This window comes from Lolium perenne, chromosome 2 (genome assembly GCF_019359855.2).
Source record: "Lolium perenne isolate Kyuss_39 chromosome 2, Kyuss_2.0, whole genome shotgun sequence".
NCBI lineage: Eukaryota > Viridiplantae > Streptophyta > Magnoliopsida > Poales > Poaceae > Lolium > Lolium perenne.
Genome location: NC_067245.2, coordinates 142,455,133 through 142,470,988, shown reverse-complemented (window position 1 = coordinate 142,470,988; position 15,856 = coordinate 142,455,133). Strand labels below are relative to the sequence as shown.

The following is a 15,856-nucleotide window of genomic DNA, read 5'->3' as shown; positions in this document are numbered from 1 at the left end:
TTGTCCCCCTTAAAAATCTGAATCCACTCTTCTTCAGGATGGTGGACACCCGTCGAGGAAACCCTAGCGGGTCGGACCAAAACCCCCCTCCACCTCCGGACCCCACCATGGCTCAACTTCTGCGCATTATGCTGGAGGACCGAGAGGCAGCCCGTGCGGAGCGTCAAGCTAACCTTGCGACCCTTCAGCACCTCGCTTAGATTGCTACCGGAAACGCCAACAACAATAATGGCGGGGATGGTAATGCAGACCCCCGCTCCAAGCTGAAGGATTTCCAGAGCACCAATCCACCTATTTTCTCCAAGTGCACTGAACCCCTCGACGCCGATGACTGGCTTCGCACTATTGAGAACAACCTGGAAGTTGCCGGAGTTGGCGACAATGAGAAGGTCTTGTTCGCCACTCATTATCTTTATGGACCTGCCCGCGCTTGGTGGGAAAACGTCAAGGCTATTCAAGCTGAGGGACACATTATCAACTGGGAAGAATTCAAGACCAAGTTCCGCAAGACCCACATTCCATCAGGACTGATTAAGCTCATGAAGGACAAATTCATGAATCTGAAGCAAGGAAGCATGACTGTGGTGGAATACATGGACAAGTTCACCACTCTGTCCAGGTATGCTCCAGAAGACACCGATAATGAAGAAAAGAAGAAGGACCGCTTCTTGAATGGTCTGCATGATGAAATGCAGTGTATTTTGGTGGCTGTCCCGTACCCTGACCTTGAGTCACTTATTGATGCCTCTATCATGGTGGAGAGCAAGCGCAAGAGTGCGTTTGAGAACCGCAAGCGCAAGGCGATGATGCAGCAAGGCAGCTCCAGCAATCAGCGACCCCGCAGCTTTCCTCCACCAAGGCCGGCGCCCCAGCAGCAGAGAGCACCACCCCCTGCACCTCGTCCCAATAACCCCAACCGCAACTACAACCCTCAGCGTTCTGGAGGAAGCAACTACAATCCCAATTTCAACCGCTAGAACAACACTGTCCGCTCAGCCACCAACGGGTGTTATACCTGTGGTCAGCCTGGACATTTCTCCAAGGAGTGCCCCAACCGAGCGACTTCTGGACAGCGCCCCAATGCGCCCAAGCCTAATCAGGGACAGGCCCGTACTGCGGCCGAAAGGAACCCGAACCCGAAGAAGTCTACTGGACCAGCTAGGGGACACCTCAACCATGTCAACGCAGAAGAAGCTCAGGAAGCTCCGGATATTGTTCTGGGTACGTTCCCTGTCAACTCAGTCCCCTCGACTGTTTTGTTCGACTCTGGAGCCTCGCATTCTTTTGTTACCAAGCCCTTTGTGAAAAAGGGAGGCTTAACCCCCACCCCCTTGAAACGACCTATGCTCGTACAAATCCCTGGATCCACTAGCAGAACCCAGAGTTCCTGCAAAGAGGTTCCCATAGATATTCAGGGAAAATGTTTCCACGCAAATCTAATAGTGTTGGGCGAGCAAGGGTTGGTAGTTATTTTAGGGATGGATTGGATGGTGAAGTACAAGGGGCATATAGACTATGCTCGCCGAGCTATAACCCTGACTGCGGAAGACGGTGAAGTAGTTGAGCACGTGGCGACCATGTCCTCATCTAAGGCCTTATGCAAGAAGAGTGTCGCTAGTCCAGCCCTGCATGAAGTACCCATAGTTTGTGAGTACCCTGATGTCTTTCCCGATGAGCTACCCGGTATGCCCCCTGATCGGGATATCGAGTTTATCATCGAGCTAGTTCCCGGAACTGCTCCCATCGCCCAGCGACCATACCGGATGAACCCGCAGGAATTAGTTGAGTTGAAGAAGCAGCTGGACGACATGTTGAGGAAAGGATTGATTCGCCCGAGCGCATCGCCCTGGGGATCTCCCGTTATCTTTGTAGATAAGCGGGACGGTACTATCCGCCTGTGTGTGGATTACCGGAAGTTGAATGACGTCACCATCAAGAATAAATACCCTCTCTCGAAGATTGAAGACCTATTCGATCAGATGAATGGTGCCCGCATATTCTCCAAGATTGATCTCCGAACTGGTTATCATCAACTCAAGGTTTCGCGAGTCAGATATTCCCAAGACTGCCTTCACCACACGGTATGGACTTTTTGAGTATACCGTAATGTCCTTCGGACTGACCAATGCCCCTGCCTATTTCATGAATCTCATGAACAAGGTGTTCATGAAGTACCTTGACAAGTTCGTCGTGGTTTTCATCGACGATATTCTGATCTACTCCAAGAGTGAAGAAGAGCATGCTGAACATCTGCGGATTGTTTTGGGAACCCTCAGAGACCATCAGCTCTACGCCAAGTTTAGTAAATGTGAGTTTTGGCTAAAAGAGGTAGGATTTGTAGGTCATGTTATATCTGCCGGGGGAGTGTCGGTCGACCCGTCCAAAATTCAGTCCATTATGGAGAAGAAAGCCCCTACCAACCAGACCGAAGTTCGCGCCTTTTTAGGATTGGCGGGTTATTACCGCAAGTTTGTTGAGGGATTCTCCAGCATTGCGAGACCCTTAACGCAGCTCTTGAAGAAAGATAAAAAGTTTGAATGGACCGACAAATGTGAGGCCAGTTTTCAGGAACTCAAGAAGAGGTTAGTCACAGCCCCCGTCTTGACCATGCCCGATATCACCAAGGATTTTGATGTGTACCGCGATGCATCAAAATTGGGTCTGGGAAGTGTGTTGATGCATGAAGGAAAGGTGATAGCCTATTTGTCAAGACAACTTCGACCACACGAGATGAACTACCCCACGCATGACTTAGAGCTTGCTGCTGTAGTTCACGCCCTGAAGACTTGGCGCCACTATCTAGTGGGAAATCGCTGTGAAATCTACACCGATCACAAGAGTCTGAAGTACATCTTCACTCAGCGGGAGCTGAATATGAGGCAGAGTAGATGGATGGAGCTTATCAAGGACTACGATCTTGGTATTCATTACCATCCTGGTAAAGCCAATGTCGTAGCTGATGCCCTTAGTCGAGAGCCCTGTTCATTGAACGCCCTGATAAAAATTGCTCAACACAAGCTATATGAAGAACTTGAGGAGTTCGGCCTCGAGCACGTTAGCCATGGTTTTTTGGCAAATCTTGAATTGAAGCCTACCTTATTCGACCAAATCAAGGAAGCTCAAGTGGGTCATGAGAGTATTGAAGGGATCAAGCGTAGGATGAATAGGGAAGAAGTTCCTGGTTTCACGATTGATGATGAAGGAGTTTTGTGGTACAAGGGACGTCTGTGTGTACCTAATGTTGAAGATCTGAAGCAACTCATCATGAAGGAAGCCCACGATACACCATACTCAATCCACCCTGGGGGAACCAAGATGTATCAAGACTTGAAGAAACAATTCTGGTGGCACGGTATGAAGCGTGAGATAGCCTTTTTCATTGCTCGTTGCGATGTTTGCCAGAGAGTGAAGGCTGAACATCAACGACCTGCTGGACTACTTCAACCCCTGAAAGTTCTCGAGTGGAAGTGGGAAGAAGTAGGAATGGACTTCATTACAGGTCTGCCTAAATCCCAACGTGGCCATGACTCGATCTGGGTCATCGTGGACCAACTCACCAAGGTTGCACACTTCATCCCTGTCAAAGTGACGTACCCTGGAACCAAGTTAGCCGATTTGTACATGACCCGTATTGTGAGTCTCCATGGAGTCTGATGCGGCCTAAGGCCACGTGGGTTGCCCGATCTCACGAATTGACCGAGGGAAAGGCGGGGGAGAGGAAGAACACGAAGAACATGGCGATGAACACGATGAACACACGCAAACACACACCAACCCGATACAATTCCGGTTTACTCCCGATAGCCCGAACCACTATCCCGATAGAATCTCTCAAGAGAAAGACACGCGGTAGAATCCCCGAGGGGAAGATCGGTATACGATCGGTGGAATCACACGAGTGAGAGACCGGTGGTAGAATCACAAGTGTGAGAGACTAATCATATAAGGAGTGCCTTGTACAATAGATTATGGTAATCTAAGGAGGGGGTTTCCCTAATCCCAAAGGGATGGTGGAGGCATGAGCCTAGTTCTAGTTCATCAACTCTAACCTAATGAAGGGGGAGGTGGGAGCCTATATATAGGGAGCCACTAAGGAGGGGTAGTTTAGGCATAGAAGGGGGTACATGGGCCTTGGCCCTAATTGACTTGTGGCTAGCGCTTCACATAGTCCGGAGACTCTCGTGTATGTAGGCCGGAGACTCCGGTCTTGATCTTCATGGGCCGGAGACTCCGTTGTGAGTTGGCGAGGCCGGCGACTCCGGTGTAGCTGCGCCTGGAGCTTCTTCCATGCTTCCACGACCTCGGCCTTTAGTCCTCGAGCATCCATGGCATCCTCCACTTCCTCCGTACTTGGCGATGTATTCCTATCATGGTCATATGACGGAGGATGAAGTAGCATACCATTCCACATAGGTAATTGTACGCACGAATAAAGGAGAAGATTCAGCCCACTTGAAAAAGACCGAAGACCGAAGGTCGGGCTATCATGGTCATCATGGTCATATGACGGAGGATGAAGTAGCATACCATTCCTATCATGGTCATATGACATGTCGGCGTCGATGCATATGATGTGGCGAAGACCGAAGGTCGGGCTACATCATCTCCCCCCACTTGAAAAAGAGTCGCCCTCGACGATAACTCAGCATGAACGGGTAGAGGTGGGAGATGACAACAACTCTTGAATGTGGCGTCACTTATCATGAACCCTATCAATAGCACAAGACAAGCAACACAACACTCAAAGAGTAGCCGAAGTTCCATGGGTATAGCAAGAGAGCGCAAGTTGAAGGAGGTCACCTTATCGAAGTGTCGTTGTGCTCTCATTGAGAGATCTTGTGTAGTCGAAGTATGTGGGTGAAACCACTCATTGGAGCTCACTTGTATCATGCTCTCAAGAGCTCTTTTTGTCAACTCGTGCTCAATCGAGGTTGACATTGGATTTTGGGTACCTACACACACCATAGGCAAAACAAAGAACGTGTGTGCATGGTATATGAACACATCATCCATCATGATGTTCCATTTCTTTTGCACATCACCATTAGCGTTAAGCCAAGCATCATAATAGATATGGTGAATATGCGGAGTAAACATGGGAACATGATCAACGTGGATATATGCAAAGTCTCCAAAATTTGAGAGAGCTATGGGGGCAATCTCATTTACAAGCATATTAACACTATTGCAAGCCAAGCATTGGAAAGAGAAATTGTTCATCATTTTGGTTGCATTAATGGGAGAATATTGCAAGCATGTAGCACAAAACATGTTCAACATTTGATCATTGTTGTCGACAAACCTAGGGAAAGAGAAATTGTTTGGCAAGGTTGTCACAACACAAGCATCATTATCAACATTGCAAGCAATACATGGGAAAGAGAAATTGTTCGACATATTGCAAGCAATAGGATAGAAATCGAAACACTCATAGCATGGCATGGTCATGTTATCACAAGCAATCAAGTCCACATGATCAACAATGTTGGTATCAAGCAAAGCATCACATGGGAAAATGAAAGAAGCATATGACATAGCATTTGTATCATCAAGATCATGCATGCACTCATCAATCTTCATGTCCACTAGTGGGATCATGGCATCATCAACACCCATATATGTACCTTTGTAGTTCCGCTCATATGAGGTAGGTGTTGTTGGAGTGGTAGGCTCGATGTGGCCTCCATGTTCATCTTCAAGCAAGCATGGTGTGATATCATCATCTTCATGCACCATGTACATCTTCTCCATGATCGGCGTCTCGTCATCCATGGTACCTAATGAGACACAAGAGAACACACTAGAGGTAGAGGGTAAGTTGTTAGAACTTGAAATGGCCTCACATGACGTATCAACTACCACTCTCATCTCACTCGGTGTATCACTCATGCTCTCGAAGTGGAGGCACTCATCAAGCTCACATATAGTGGAGTCACTCATCTCACATATAGTGGAGTCGCTCATCTCACATATAGTGGAGTCCCTCATCTCCATGGCAATGGCATCGTCGATGTCCGAGCAACCTAGCAAAGAGGAAGACAACACAAGCGGAGTAGAGGTTAAGTTGTTAGAAATCAAAACATCCTCACTCGACTCATGGGGTGTATCTCTCTTGCTCTCAAGGTGTTTGAAGTATGCGTTGCACTCGGCTTTTTCTTTGGGTGTCATTTGGGCTTCTCGAGCATCTAGCTCGGTGAAGTATGCTCTCATCTCGGCTTGCTCTTGTGGGGTCATCATGTATATCTCACTAGGATAGATGTATATGTATGGTGGAAGGAAAACTACACAAGTATCCCACCTTTCAAGAAAGTATCGGAAAAATGGTTCAAGTCAAGAGCAAAGTCGAAATGTATCGGGGTTACTCACACACACACTCAAAGCACACGCAAACGGCTAAGAACTCTATATGTGGTGGGTAAGGGGTGGATAGCAAACGAAAAAGATCAACGGAAAAGTCTATTGTCAAATGTGGGTAAGATCCAAAGTCAAATGTCAAAAGTGGTGATCTATGTCAAGGAAACACGGAAATACACACAAGAAGATCAATGGGGTTAGCGCGACCAAGGAAGTGAGCTAAGTAACAAGATGGTCCTAACGAAGACTATAAGCTCGGTGTCACGCCAACACAAGAGATACGGTAGCCCGGTTGCATAAGAGGGAAACAACAAGATTTGCACAAATGCCACTCTTCTCTTATCTCTCTTAGTGCGCACAAGCTTTGCACTCTTTTGTATCGGTGGACACACACTTCTTTTTCTATTTTTTTTTCACTTTTTTTCACTTTGTTTTCTATGCTTAGAAGCTTTATTTTTCTCTATGTATATGTCACACTTTTTCTTCTTTTGTGTATCTTTCTCACCGAGCTTGCTTCGGAGCTTCGCTCAACACAACGCACACACACCCTCTCACGATCGTGACACTTGTGCACTGCTTCGCAACGCTCGGAAAGCCACTCTCAATGGGATAAGTACACAAAGAAAGAAACGGGGCTACAAGGGGTAAGGGGGCAAGTTATACCTAGTGAAAAGGTTTGGCGGTGTCAAGCACACAAACTTGCGATGGTGTCGACGATGGCGGTGTCGAAGTTGCGCCGGAATCCGGGGTGCCGAAGGTGTCGCCGCGGTGTTGATGTAGACGCGGACGCTTGGTAGACAATTCTTGCACTCCAAAACGGAAACCGAGCAAATTAAGCCAATGCCCGAAAAGTTGGGTCAAAACGAGCGGTCAAAAGTTGGGCTCCAAAAATGGTCAAAAATTAGACGTGGGCTATGTGGGGTATTTGGAGAATGATGTTAAAGTTTTGAGTCAAACGGGCGCCGGGAAGTTGTCAAAATTTGGAGCAAAAAGATGAGCCAAAACTGAACGAAACTTGTACAGCGGATGGACTAAGCCGGCAGTGCCGGGCTGGGTTGAGCGGCAGTGCCGGACTGCGTTCGGCGGCAGTGCCGCTAGGAGTTGGCCGGAAGTGCCGGGCTATGAAACTTGCACGGAAGTGGGCAGCTAGGTGGAGGCTTGCGCGTGGAGAGGAAGCTGGGGCGGGGCCACGCGGAGATGGAGCTGCTGCTGGATGGGAGGAGAGTTGAGCAGCGCGAGGTGGAGCAGCGGGTGGCCAAGGCGCGAGCGGCTCGGATGGAGGCGACGGGAGCGGGGGCCAGGAGGCGGCGCTGGTGTAGGGAGGGAGCCAGGCGGGGGCGGTTGGTGGCGAGACGGAGGCGCTGCTTGGCGGCGGTGTGGTGGCCTGGGCGGGAAGGAGCGGTTGCTGGCGGGATCAGGCGGAGCTTGGCCGGGGCGAGCGGAAGGTGAGGGGGATCAGCGGGAGGGGCCAGGCGAGCCAGGCGGCGCGGCTTTGGTGAGCTGGTCGAGGACCTGGGGCGAGGCGCGGGCTCGGCTGGAGTGGAGCTGCTCGAGCTGGGGATGGAGGCGTGCGCGTGGTGCTTCTGCAGCGGCGAGGTGGGCTTGCACAGGGGCGAGGTGGGCCTGGTGGCGCGGCAGCCCTGGGGGGTTGGGCTCAGGCGTTTGACCGGCGGGAGCAGGGCGGCGCTTGCGGTGGTGGTTGGCGGCAGCGTGGGCGAGCGGCAGTGCCGCCGAGGATAGCCCGGCAGTGCCGGCCAGGAAAATTCGAGGATGAACTCGACGAACAGGAAGATGAACTGAGCGGAAATTGAGCCAAAAATTCGTCGATTCTGAGAGATTTAGCAGGAATTTGACGGTGAAAATTGGAGGGGACGTAGATCAACACAAGAGGCAACAGATCTGTGGACCAAAACCACAAAAAACTCAACAAATCCAGAGATCCAAATTCGAGCTATTTTTTGGGGCAAAATTTTTTGGGGAAATTTTTGGGCGAAATTGGTGAAATTGGAGGGTCAAATTCGTGGCAACCTTTGCTCTGATACCATATGATGCGGCCTAAGGCCACGTGGGTTGCCCGATCTCACGAATTGACCGAGGGAAAGGCGGGGGAGAGGAAGAACACGAAGAACACGGCGATGAACACGATGAACACACGCAAACACACACCAACCCGATACAATTCCGGTTTACTCCCGATAGCCCGAACCACTATCCCGATAGAATCTCTCAAGAGAAAGACACGCGGTAGAATCCCCGAGAGGAAGATCGGTATACGATCGGTGGAATCACACGAGTGAGAGACCGGTGGTAGAATCACAAGTGTGAGAGACTAATCATATAAGGAGTGCCTTGTACAATAGATTATGGTAATCTAAGGAGGGGGTTTCCCTAATCCCAAAGGGATGGTGGAGGCATGAGCCTAGTTCTAGTTCATCAACTCTAACCTAATGAAGGGGGAGGTGGGAGCCTATATATAGGGAGCCACTAAGGAGGGGTAGTTTAGGCATAGAAGGGGGTACATGGGCCTTGGCCCTAATTGACTTGTGGCTAGCGCTTCACATAGTCCGGAGACTCTCGTGTATGTAGGCCGGAGACTCCGGTCTTGATCTTCATGGGCCGGAGACTCCGTTGTGAGTTGGCGAGGCCGGCGACTCCGGTGTAGCTGCGCCTGGAGCTTCTTCCATGCTTCCACGACCTCGGCCTTGAGTCCTCGAGCATCCATGGCATCCTCCACTTCCTCCGTACTTGGCGATGTATTCCTATCATGGTCATATGACGGAGGATGAAGTAGCATACCATTCCACATAGGTAATTGTACGCACGAATAAAGGAGAAGATTCACCTTTGCGTGACATGTCAGCGTCGATGCATATGATGTGGCGAAGACCGAAGGTCGGGCTACATCAGAGTCCCTAAGAGGATAGTGTCAGATCGAGGTACCCAATTCACCTCGAAATTCTGGAAGAGCCTGCATGAAGCCCTCGGAACCAAGCTAGCCTTTAGCACTGCCTACCACCCACAGACCGGAGGCCAGACAGAAAGAGTAAATCAGATTCTTGAAGATATGCTTCGTGCTTGTGTCCTCGCCTATGGAGCAAAGTGGGAAGATTGTCCCCCCTTCGCGGAATTCTCTTACAACAATAGTTATCAAGCTAGTCTTCAGATGGCCCCCTTTGAAGCCTTATATGGTCGCCGTTGCCGAACCCCTCTCAACTGGTCTGAGACTGGAGATAGTCAAGTTTTTGGACCTGATCATCTTCGCGAAGCTGAAGAACAAGTTCAACTGGTCCGTGATCGCCTCAAAGCTGCTCAATCCCGCCAGAAGAGTTATGCTGATTCCAAGCGTCGCCAACTGACCTTTAATGTTGGAGATCATGGTTATCTTCGCGTCACTCCACTCAAAGGAATGCAGAGATTTCACGTCAAAGGGAAGCTAGCCCCCAGATATATTGGGCCTTTCAAGGTTCTTGCTAGGCGAGGTGAAGTATCCTATCAGCTGGAACTACCGGCTGAATTAGCAGATTTCCACGATGTGTTCCACATCTCCCTTCTTCGGCGATGACTTCAAGTGCCTGACAAGCCCGAGACATTCAAGAACATTGATTATCGCACCCTCGACCTCAACACCGACCTAACCTATCGAGAAGTACCCCTTCGGATTCTAGAAGAAGCTGTTCGCCTTACCCGGAGGAGGAAGATTAAATTCTGCAAGGTTCAATGGACAAACCACTCCGAAGAGGAAGCCACTTGGGAAAGAGAAGAGCAACTCCGAAAGGATTTCCCCGCACTCTTCAGTTCTTAGCCACCGAATCTCGAGGACGAGATTCATTTTAAGGGGGGAAGGTTTGTAACAACCCAACCTTTTGTGCATTGATTTAATCTTTGAAGTGCAAAATTTTGGGCCAACAAAAACTTTTTCTATTTCCCAAAATTGCATGCATATAGTTCATCATGCTCTTGCATTGTAGAATTTGTGTGTTGTTGCTTGTGAATGCTTGTTTTGTGTGTGGATCCTTAAAACCCTAACCACACTCTTTATCTTGTGATCTCCTTTTCTTCTAGTTAACCACACTCTTTATCTTGTGATCTCCTTTGCATCAAGTGGTTCCTCAGTCTTGCTGAAAACTGGCGGGTTGGTATTCTGGAAGTTCTTGAGCTTGGAGCCTGGATGGTCATGGTGGGCTTGATTGTTGTTGGCAAGCTGTTGAAGTGCTGCAATGTTGGCTTGCCTTTCAGCTCTTTCTGCTTCTCTATCTTCCAGCATAACTTGCAGCATCTGCATCATAGCGTCTTGATTTGCGTTGTGAGTTGGAGGGGCCATCTGAGCATTGAGATAGATCATGAGATAAGAGGGAAATTCTCTATGGTTTGTTTTGTGTTTTAAGTTCAAAAAGTTTAAACTTGAGTCTCTTCATGATAGCACAAACATACATTCATTCATGACAAACAACACACATTACAAGCTAACACACTAAGGGTTTTAAGAACCCTTCTTCTCCAAGCTACGATACATGGGGCGGGATACAACTCACACCTACGATAGTGCATAAGTGAACTACTCCTCATCCTCATCAACATCGATGGGGGTGTGGTCATCATCTTCGTCGTCCAGGAACTCGTAGTCTTCCACCTCGGTGTTCTCATCCTCCTCGAAGTCGTTGTCGTCACTCAGGTAGTTGCTTCCTCCCTGAATGTCTTCTCCATCTTCCTCCATCTTCTTCATCTGCTCCTCCTGGGCCTTGACAGTGGCCTTGAGTGCTGCTATCTTCGCGCGGAGGCGGGTGATAGTGGCATCCTTCTTCGCCCGCTGCTGGCGGAGAGTCCTGCGGTCATTGGCGAGCATCTTGATGGCGTCTCCTTGCTCGATGATGCGGGCGTGAGTCTGGTTGGCGTACTCACGGGAGTGGTCGAGATCCTGCTGAGTGTGGTACAGCATGAAGTCGAGATGCTCCACATGGTGCTTCAGCTCCTGGTGGGATGACATGTCCATGGGCTCTCCAGCAGAGTTACGCCTCGCGAGGTGGGAAAAGCGAGGGTCCTTGAGTGCCTCCCCGCTCATCCCGCATAGGCGTGCGAGTCCCTCCTGAAGGGCGCGGGCAAGTCCGTCCAGCCAGTTGCTCTCCATGAAGGAGAAGAGGATCCTCTCAGAAGTGGGAGGCTCCATCTTGCCCCTCAAGTCAGCGGTGATGATCCACTGCAGCTCGCCTCCTGGCTGGTCCGTGATCTGCGATCCGTGGAACTCTGGGTGCGGGCGACCAAGGTGGTCGGACAGGGCGTTGAGGTCGTGCTCAAAGATCAAGCTTCCCCAATTCCCAAGCTGGTAAAACTTCGTGTTCACGGGCTCCATCTGAAAGTGAAGTGAAAGATTAAGTTAGAGAAGTGAACAAGTGTGGCAAAATTTTAGTTATATTTCTAAGGAAGAGCATGACTTCTTGTTTTTCCAAAGAACTCAAAGAGAAGACAAAGACTTAAATTTTCAGAAATATTTCATTCCTTTTTGAAACTAAATTTTTTTTTGAACGTCCATTTCTAACTAGGGTCTCCTAAGGTCAAACAATGGCTCTGATACCAACTTGTCAACACCCGGATTTTTAAGTCCGGATGCCTATTATGTCATACATCGCAATCCCAGGAAATTGTTGTTGTGAGGCATAATAGTTAAGTATCACAGTCATCATTCATTACAAACCATAATGTCTTACAAATTGGAATCACATGATCCATATTACACGAATAGTTGATCTAATGATCAACGAACAAACACAATTTCATAGCGGAAGCGTAAGATACAAGGACTCTCTAGTCCACAGGCCAACGCTTGACGTTAGAAGCTCCTAGTTGTGGTAGACGTCCTGCTGATCGTCATCCTCGTACTGCTGCTCGGCTTCATAGTCTGGCCATTTGAATAGCCAGGGACAAAGCCGTGAGTACTTTAAGTACTCGCAATCTAATACTAACGTAAGTGCTAACATTGCTATTGAAAGTGTTCTAAGCTCTAAGGTTGTTTGCATAAAGCCAATTTTATTTGAATAAACATTTTAGTAAACAACTCCTCATGTGCTAACTAACTCAAGTGGGAACATTAGTGTCATTCCCACAACTCAGTTGTGATTCAAATTCAAAGTCACCGTTCAAGTTCGAAAAGATATAAATTCTGATGACGGAAACAGTATGGCCTTTCCAACTGTCCATGACCGCGGACGCGGCTATTCGAATAGTTCTACACTCTGCAGAGGTTGCACACTTGTGCCACAACATTTGATTTCATCCGTCAGGGATAAAACCCCGAATAATCGTAACTCAGTACGCGGATCATCAACCGTTAACCTTTCACTTACACACCCTAGTATAGGCACCTCTCCCCATGAGCTTGGCCTCCCTAAGTGAAAACCAACCGTTAACCCGGAATCGCACAGTGGCTTGGCCGTACAATTCACCTCAATTCACATCATTTCTCAACAACGGAGGCAGCCTCAAGCGTAACCCCTATGACGTGTGTTCAGAGGGAACCCATACTAAGACACATAAATTTCCAGCTAAGCCTTACCCATAATCAGGTATTGTGGGGGTACTCAAAAATTGGAATGGTATCGCATCCAACTCAATCATCAGTTTTTAGCCAAAATCACCAAGTCAATTTCATGTCATATTCACCTTCAAAATCCTTCAATGGAAATGACTCATCATTCCAAGGTTTTCACCATCATCATTTCATAAACACATGTTCCCATCTAGAGTAGTCATTTTTAATTTAGCACTAGCAACTATGTATGAGGTGGGCTAAGTACTTGCTTTGCTTCTAGGCTAAGGTTGATACTCTTGTACTAACTCAATACTAACCAAGTAAATCATAAATCAAAAAGTACTTTGATAAAACAAAGGTAAATAAAGCTTGTAAAGTAAAACTGGGAAATAGGATCATAAGCATAAAGTAAATGGAGTAATGCCTTGCTCATGGTGAGCTTTGCACTTTGCAAGAGTATTATCTTGCCTTGGTTGGGGAATTGGTCAAAGTGGTCTTCTTCTCCTTGGAAGTAGACCTCCTCCTCCTCCTGGTACTCCTCGGTACTAGCGTCTAAAATACGAATACGGAGTACACAATCATCACACCAACTAATTTACTAAACTAGGCACACTCAAGAGCTACACACTTTAAACTAGCATTACATATTACTATTAAGTTGGTGGATGTGTTTTTCTTATTATTTAAGAAAAATAATTTCCTCTCATTATCTTATTAAGATTTAATTTCTCTTATGCATAATATGTGACCTAGGTTTACCCAAGTCAACCTCTTCACACTTGTCATTTTGAGAAAATGATTTAAATGAGGTGAGCACCTCATACTATTTAGTTTTAGCATAGCAAAGATTTAATATCACCAACAATTCCTATGAGACCTAAATGACCAGAGTCTCTACTTCATTTGGAATTGGTGGTGACAAGATTTAAATGAGAGAAACTCTCTCACAAGATTTCTTAATAGTTTTGGAAAATATCTTTGACTAGAAATAGCCATAAAGTCATTTAATTCAACTAAGCCATGATCATTCAAAGGAAGCATGGCATATTTTTGTAGAAACAATTAGTATAAGTGAAATGTGAATTATTGGAGGTGGAATTAACTGAAAATCATTTATGGTTGATTTTTAAGAATTATTATAAGGCAGAAAAACCCCTGCCTTGTTTATTTTGTCACTTTAATTCTACAATAGATCTAGGATTCTATCCAGTGGCATTGTGTAGATAAAATCCTAAGCTTTCCAACAATATCAAGTTTGTAAAATTTGGCCGAGTAGATTTGTTCCTATTGAATTTCAAAGTTTGCATCAGATTAGGGTATTTTTCTATTTTCCAAATTTGAATTCAAACTGTGGGCTGGCGCGGGAACTAGCTGGGCTGCAGAGAAAAAAAGGAATTGGGCCGGCCCAGTACTGCGTCCAGCGTAGCGGGCCAGCTGACAAGGTGGGGGCCACCTGTCTGTGGGCTGTAACGCCCGAAGCGGTACGGGGAGAGGAGAGCCGTGCGATTAGAACGCGATCGCACGGTCGAGAAGCGTCGTCGTCGACGACGAGCGAGGGACTCACTGGCGGCGGCGGTAGGGGGTCGGCGAGCTCGTCGGAGCTCCGGCGGTCATCGGAGATGTGCGCAGGTACGTTGTCGAGGGCGAGGATCTCCCTGGTAGCAGCAGCTCGTCCTGGGGTGGCCTCCTGCTCCGGCGAACTCCGTGTACTGGCGGCGGCGGCGAGCTTGTGATTGGAGGCCTCCGGCGACTAATTGGTGGAATTGAGGTGGCGAGGAGTGCTGTGAGGATGAGGGGAAGAGAATGGTGTGCTCAATTTGGTGGGAGGAGCCCTCCTTTTATAGGAGCGGGAGGTGGCCGAAGGGCGGAGCGGGGGTCATCGTCGTCGTCGCCGTTCCAAGGTCGCGAAGAGGCAAGGCGTGGGCGCGTACGGTGGCTGGTGTCCTGGAGAAGCTGACGCGCGCGATCGTGGCGCGGCAGGGGCTCTGTAGCGATGGCGCGCTTGATGGGAATGCTCAGCACCGTGGCGGGTCACGTCGACGATGATGTTGGCCATGGCATTCCCGCGGTCAATCGACGATGTCTGTGAGGTTGCTGGTCGTCTGGCGCGTCCACTGGCGAGCGGAGCAGGTGAGTGAGGGCGAGGAGCGTCGGCGCGCGTCACGCTCTGGCGCGTCCAGGGCGCTCGCCGTGCGTGCACTGGCGCGTGCATGGGCGTTCCTGGGCGTGTCTGGGCGTGGCTGTTCTGGCGCGTGCCGGCTCGGTCTTGGTCAAGGGAGTGCACGGGCGTGTCCAGGGAGGTGAGAGGAAGAGAAGGGACATGGCGGTGCAGGCCAGAAGTGACCAGGTGAGGAGATGGCATGAGATGGACATGCCATGCCACGACATGGCATGCTCTGGTCAATGTGGTCAAGCACAGGTGCGGGCAAGTGGATGAGAGGGTGCAGTGAGGTGAGAGGGTGCTCCAGAAGTGCAGAGAGGGCAGGGTTGGACCAAGTCCAATGTAAAAATGGAGTATGGGCTCAATTTTTCACCCTGCCTGCAAGGTGTTTGGTTTAATGCCCGCAAGAGAAATATTTTTGAAATTTGAAAAGATTTTTGGTGGAGTGTAATCATATAATAAGAGAAGTAGAATGGAGGTGGTTTGGTTCAATTTGGAATTGAATTGCAACCATCCATTTTGCATATGATCTTCACTTTAATAAAAAGTCCCCACTTTGCTTGCTTGCCATTTGAAATAGAGATGGAATTTTGGGGTGTGTTCTTGAGCAAAGTTGTAGTGCTTGATGTTGTCTTGGATGAGGTGAAAAGGGTTGACAAAGTGTAGAAGTGAAAAGTAAAAAACCAGGGGCTCAAAGTGAGCCTCGGGCTAAAAATGGCACATGTGACCATAATCACATGTGAGCTCCAATTTGATTCAAATTTGATTTGGATGGAGTTTGATTGATTTCAAAAGTGTTAATAAGTGTTTAGTATCCA

At 48.4% G+C, this 15,856-nt stretch overlaps 1 long non-coding RNA gene across 1 annotated transcript; it reads right to left on the bottom strand.

The window, feature by feature from the left end:
- Window positions 1–3,915: 3,915 nt before the first annotated feature.
- Window positions 3,916–5,839, bottom strand: LOC139836069 (uncharacterized). The gene is made up of 2 exons (XR_011751977.1): window positions 4,528–5,839; window positions 3,916–4,364 (listed from the first exon to the last, which is right to left on the bottom strand). It is a non-coding gene; the product is annotated as an uncharacterized lncRNA (long non-coding RNA).
- Between the last annotated feature and the right edge of the window lie 10,017 nt (window positions 5,840–15,856).